The 6,737-nt window shown below is 47.5% G+C and overlaps 1 long non-coding RNA gene across 1 annotated transcript; it reads right to left on the reverse strand.

The window, feature by feature from the left end:
- Positions 1 to 450: 450 nt before the first annotated feature.
- LOC123102761 (uncharacterized) lies at positions 451 to 3,397 on the reverse strand. The gene is made up of 4 exons (XR_006449288.1): positions 3,082 to 3,397; positions 2,330 to 3,007; positions 2,174 to 2,240; positions 451 to 1,066 (listed from the first exon to the last, which is right to left on the reverse strand). It is a non-coding gene; the product is annotated as an uncharacterized lncRNA (long non-coding RNA).
- Between the last annotated feature and the right edge of the window lie 3,340 nt (positions 3,398 to 6,737).

Below are 6,737 nucleotides of genomic sequence, written 5' to 3' on the forward strand. Positions count from 1 at the left end.
TTTCATTCTTCTACAGGAGCTCTAGGTTGAAGTTAAAAGAAGGGAACGCTTCATCTTTGTAGCTAGTTTTATGTTCCTGGGTGTTGTACGAGAGCGGCGATGGTATGGACGAGCTCGCCTGCTCCTGGTAGGCATACCAACGGGACAGCGACGTGTTTCAGCTTGTATTAAATGTGACCGTATAGAAACAGGATTGATACGTCCAATACAAACGTGGCATACGCAGACAACGCCGTCTAAGCTAACGGTGGTCGGTGGTCCAGCTTGCACCTGTTCCGTTTGTACAAGGCTGTTTCAGCTTCATGGGCGGAAAGCATCCGCAAAACGTGCTAACAAGGCAAGTGAAAAAATTTATGTTCCTGGGTGTTGTACGAGAGCGGCGATGGTATGGACGAGATCGCCTGCTCCTGGTAGGCATACCAACGGGACAGCGACGTGTTTCAGCTTGTATTAAATGTGACCGTATAGAAACAGGATTGATACGTCCAATACAAACGTGGCATACGCAGACAACGCCGTCTAAGCTAACGGTGGTGGGTGGTCCAGCTTGCACCTGTTCCGTTTGTACAAGGCTGTTTCAGCTTCATGGGCGGAAAGCATCCGCAAAACGTGCTAACAAGGCAAGTGAAAAAATGATGTGTCGTACTGAAAACTTTCTTTAGCGTAAACCCTGACTGTCACCCATCTCTCATGATCGACAATGATGCCTAATTTTTTTTGCTTTACCACTCGTACTTCCAAAACTGTTTGAAATAGGTCCCCGTCTGCTTCTTCCTCCGTTCGTCGCCTGCACATCACCGGGGGGCAGCTGCCGCCCAGCTGCGTGATGCCGCTGCCACCCACCAGCGCAATTTTGGCGTCCATCTACGCCACCAGCAACTGCGCCCCACCCGCCGAAGCCGACGCTCACCTGAGTGGCAGAATCGCCACACCATGGAACGAGCTTGTAGCAACGCCGGTGGAATCACCACCTGAGTGGCGGAATCAATCCTTCCCCACCGTCGCCTCTCCTATTACTACGACTCCAATCATTGCTCCTTCCTCGCCCTGCCTCTTGTAGATACTCCTGGATAACAATCAACCAATGAGGAGTTTTTGGAAACTATCAATATAGTTTTTGGATACAATGAAAGAGGAGTTCTTGGAAACAATCAATCAATGAAGAGTTTCTGGAAATAATCAATATATAGTTTTCGGAAACTTTTATTCGAGGATAGCTTAGAGAAAGTGGAGGAAAAACACCACTCTCTAGCTTGACATCATTCCCAACAATGACACTGGTTTCCTTGGCCCTTGCAGTATTTCACATTTGCTTTATGGGAGTAACAAAAAGTCGAATTGCAAGATAACTGCGGTTTTGAACAACCCTTTTGATAAAAATAATAATTCGAGCTTCAGCTGTTCCATCTAAAGGTTCAAATATGGCACCAAAAAGACTTACTCTTCCATGTGAATTTACCAAAAAGATAGATGGGGTCAAATCCTCACTTGGTTAACTTGAAAGTTCAGATTATTGAGTGAACTTCCATGCAAAAAAAAAGACTATTAAGTGAACTTGGGATGAAATGATTAAATGGTCCATGAATCTGCCTATGTGAATTTACATTCAGAGTGCCATGTGAATTTACATTATGTCAGTTCATGTGAATTGTGACAGTACTGAAAGCATGCAAACATGCCTGAATTGTGTCAATACTGAAAATATCAAGTTTTCTTCCTGATGATCATCTACTCTGTCATCATCCTTGTCATGAAAATTGGTGATGCATAAATAGTGAAACAAACATAATGTATCAAAGTCACTATCAGATAACTGAATTTTGATTGAAGAATAAACATGATATTTTGTCACTATCATAGTCGAAATCTTACCATCTTCAGTCAAAACCAAATTTTAGAGTTCAAGTACAATACAAATCTTAGTGATTAAGAAGCTCAAACAGTTCAGTACTTCAGCCATTGTTCCAGGTTTGCCGGTACTAGTTTACAGATATGGTGAATTTCTATCATTGCCCCATCCACAAATACCAGTCTTGAACCAATTATGAAACACAAATAATGCTAAAAAAATACTCCAAGAAACAATGTTTGTACTGACGGAGTACATAAGCACATGCAAACAGGGAACAATATTGCCCACAAGGTTGCAGATCAATGTTTGTATGGGCGATACCTTTGCAGCCGTGTACGCCATCACCCTTGAAGCCTTGTGGACATTTGCAGCCCTTAGCTTGTTCATTCTGTAGATTTCCAAAATTCAGTTTTGTACCACACAGAAGCCACAAGAAAACTACAAGCTAGAAGACATCTGAAACGGATGATGTTATACCGAGCAGGCATAGACAAACTTCCTGTTCTTGGTTTCCTTCCAGCAGTGTCCATTGTTGATTGCGTCGACCAACACCAGAAGCTGCCAAACCCAGTGCAGACTTGGTTTCCTATTCTTACATAATTCACCATATGTGTAAATTTCAAAGAGCATATTTACTGAATGCAAACTTGCAGAGCCTTCTTCGCACCTAAATTAATAAAACCTGATTTCACTCAGAGCCCTGCACCTAAATTAATATGTTTATTTCCCTGATGAGAGGTGTGTGTTTGTTTGTTTCAGACAAGACAGAGAAAGTTCTACTCGACTGCAATTGCCATCCAAGACAAAGATGGGGAGTCGAATTTCCTCTGCAAAATCCCATCCTTTACTCGACTGCAATTGCCATCCAAGACAAAGATGGGGAGTCAAATTTCCTTCAAAATCCCATCCCTGCTAATAAGCATAGACCACTACAACTTACATTACTTTTGGTCTGTTATTATCCCCTCAATAAGCATAGGAAGTTAGGAAAAAACACATTCGGAAACTGAACTGAATGGATCCATTCTGTCTGTTGAGTGTAGAGCAATCCAACCTTCGCCGACCTAAAAAATTAGCACCTACCTCTAGCCACCAGGGACGGAGGAGGGTTCGGAGCTTACTCCCGGGACAGACAGGTCAGATGCGGGCGTCCTCCTGCTCGGCGGAGAGAAAAAACCAATCAGGAAGAAAAAACCAACGAAAAGCATCCAAAAAGCTGTACTACTTACGATGTGACTGCGGCACTTGTAGAAACGCTCGACGTCGTGCTGGCAGCGACGAGCTACATAGGGCACGACGTTCCTGCCACAATCCGGGCAAGGCGCGATTGGCAGGGCGACCGGATCAGCAACTGCATCTGCCATCCTTACCAGCTTGGGTGTCTTGTTCGATTTGGGGGTCGATTAACGATGCACTGTGCGGCTAGGGTTTGTTGGAGCAAATTGGGGATCGAACGAGGACAACACCGACGATGGGCTGGGTTAAAGGATGTGGTGGGCCTACCGAACCTAGCTTGGACGTCCGTCGCCACGGTCCCAAACGCCGTCTCTTCCCGTCTCGTATACGCATTAAATATGCTGACAACCACCTCCTGGAATACTCGCGACATCTCATATCCCGAAACAAACGGACGCCTCGCGATACCATGACCGCGCGAGCTCGTCCATGCCAACGAATTTTCGTTCATAACTTCATAGCAGCACTTTCTGGTTGTTCAGGGGTGTTCTAAATTCCTGGATGATGTAAACTATGGCATGATTGTAATATATATAATATACTCATTTTGGTCGTCATTTGTGAAAATTTGTGTGATTGAAATACTAGAAATATTGATAATTTATTGTTTTTTTGAGGTGATGATCATTTATTGTTGATACATTAAAAATGAAACAAATACTATTTGGGCTCTAAAAAGGCCACAAATCTAACAATTCAGGGAAAATGAACAAAATTGCTTAAAAATCATTTGTGAAAAGGTGAAGGCCAAGAAAATAAAAAGGCCGAGGACCAAACATAACGAGGCTGAAATGTTGGGCTTGGCCCATCTATCAGACCAAAATTAATATGAGAAAACACACAAATAGGCCGAATTGTTGGGCTCGGCCCATGTAAAACGCCGAATTGGCATGGGTGATTCTTGTCAACGACCTTTTCATTTGGTCGCAATTTTGCCACGTTAGCTTGCCACGCCGGATCCGATGTGGCCTGGGCAGAGAGCTAGCGACCAAAATAGAAGGTCATAGGATCAACGACCTTTTGTTTTTGTCGTGGAATTCCACGACCTTCTCACAAAGAAGGTCGTTAATTTTAGTTTACGAACGCCAGCTTTTGACCTTCTGTTTTTAGTCACAAAAAGGTCGCAAATGAAAAACAATAACCTTTCAGTGACCAATAGTGATAGTCGCAAGTTGACATATTTCTTGTAGTGTGTGGTGGGTTGTCTCTTGGGTTGAGGATGAACGGTTACAAGGGAAGAAGATCCTCCTGAGAAGAGATGCTCTTGTGCTTAGTGAACTGGTGTGAGGCTAAGGATGGAATGACTCTCATCCAAGATCAGATGGATCCCCAGCTATGGTGGTGGCTAGTCCTATTTATAGAGGCTCTGGTCCTTTTCTCAAATATTGAGCGGGAAGGGATCCCACAACGGTCAAATTCAAAGGGAGACAACTAGCACAAGTTATCCTGACAAAAATAGTCTTCGCCTGCCAAAGGCTCTGGTGGTGACGCCGTCTTGGGCTCCACGGCGACCTCCGTCCTGCCGTTCTACTGGTCTTGGTCTTTGTAACGCCCCGAGACCGATGTGCCAGGTGTCCTCCGCTTATTTGCTGTTGTTGGCTTGTCATTTGCTTGCGTGTTGCATCTTATCATGTCATCATGTGCATTGCATCATCATGTTTTCAAAACTTGCATCCGTTCCGGCCTCCTCGTTCTCTCCGTTGCCCGTTCTGAGCCCAGACACACTTGCGCGCGCCCGCGGCATGTCCGAAATAGTATTTTATAAGTGGCCGGAAAATGTTCTCGGAATGGGATGAGAGTTGACGTGTGGTCTTATTATAGTGTAGATAGACCGCCTGTCAAGTTTCATCGCATTCGGAGATCGTTTGATGCCCCAACGGATAACTATAGCGGCATTATAGCCGGTCTAACGTCGGGCGTTTTCGGTCTCCGGAAACAGTCGCCGGGCCTCTCTCTTCTCTTCTCTCAGCCTGAGGACTTCCGCACAGCCCACTACCTACCGCCAGGTCCAACCTAACCTCTCACGTCAGCCCGTGGCCCTCCTCGCGCGCGCGTCCGAAAATTGTCCCGGACCCGACCCGAGCAGTCGTCACCGTCGTGTCCGGATCATCCCCAAACATCTACAAAACGTCTCCATTTTCTTATTTGGACTTCCTAGCTATTTTATTCGCGATCGTTCGATTGCGATCGGAGGGCCGATATACCCCTAAGTCTAACCCACCTACCTACTATATAACCAGACCAAACCCTAAAATCTAGGGAGATGTCCCATCCATTCCATCACCGCGCCGCCACTCCATCCGGTCTCTCCTTCCACCTCGGGATCTTCCCAGATCCAAATCCATCCCCTCCTCGATTTCACACCAGTCATCCAAATCCATCCAATTCCATCGATCCATCCATCCACCGCTCCACCACCTCACCTCGACGACCGGCGCCGTTGCCGATGACCACCTCCAGGAGTTCCAGCGCCATGGCCATCCCGAGCTCGGCCCGCGTGCCCCGAGGGAACGCACAAGACTGTCCTCCTTGTCCCCGCACCTCTGCTTCACCATGGATTGGCCTCATCGTCGCCCTCGTCCGAGAGCACCCAAGGCTCCTGCCTCCTCCTCGTCGCCCGCGCCTACAGCTCCTCGCCGGAGCAGGCAACCGGACTGCGTCACCAGGCCGTGCCCTCCTTCTCCTCCTTCCCTGCTGCTCTCTCTCTCTCTGAATCGCTCTCCCCGTCCCGTTGTTCCTCGCAGGGAGCCATGGCCGCCGGCCACCAAAGCAGCAGCAGTCCCGAGCGTCGCCCGACCCTGCTTCCACCTCGTTTTCTCACCGGAGCAAGCCCCACCACACCGTCCGCCGGCGCCCTGACCTCGTCATCGCCCGAGCGCCTACAGCGAACCCCGCAGGTTCCCGTTGCCATGGACGACCTCCTCGTCGCCCGTTCGTCGCCTGAGGCTCCGCAGCCGCGCCAAGTTCCTCGCTGTCGTCCTCGCCCTGCTGACCTCGCCGGAGACCTCCTGCGCCCGCCTGAGTTCTTCGCGTGCCAAGTTCGCCGTCATCGCTCCCGCCGCCGGTGTCCTCTGCTTCCAGGACGAGCAGAGCAGCTCGCCCGACCCCTCGCCCGTTGACCGATCGAGCTGGGCTCCCAGATCCAGCAGGCCCAGCGCTGCCGCACCAAGCCCAGCCTGCCAGCTTCCTCCTCCACCCACCGGGCCGAAGCCCATGGGTGAGAAGCCCCAGTGCCTCATGTTTTTTTCATTTCCCCCACTGTTGGGCTAGCAGATTCGGCCCGTATATGTTTTTTTCTGGTTCTGTGATTTGTCCAATTATCCAGAGATTTACTGTTTTATAGATTGGACCCTATACTTCATGCATATAATAACTCTCAGACCATGCATCACATGTAAAACCTTTATATATGAAAAATGCTTAGAATTATGTGTAGGTTAATTTTATGTCATTTCCATCCATGTTTAAAATGCTTAAAATGATGTTTGCTTTAATTTGCTCCTATGCCATGCTAAAATGCTTTAATTCATAACTAAATAACCGTAACTCGGATTTTAATAAACTTTATATGTAAATGGGGTAGAATTTTGCCTAGTTTAACATGGTGGCATCATCTTGCATGTTTAACAACTCTAAAATATGGCTTAGG

Source organism: Triticum aestivum, chromosome 5A, assembly GCF_018294505.1.
Source record: "Triticum aestivum cultivar Chinese Spring chromosome 5A, IWGSC CS RefSeq v2.1, whole genome shotgun sequence".
NCBI classification, from domain to species: domain Eukaryota; kingdom Viridiplantae; phylum Streptophyta; class Magnoliopsida; order Poales; family Poaceae; genus Triticum; species Triticum aestivum.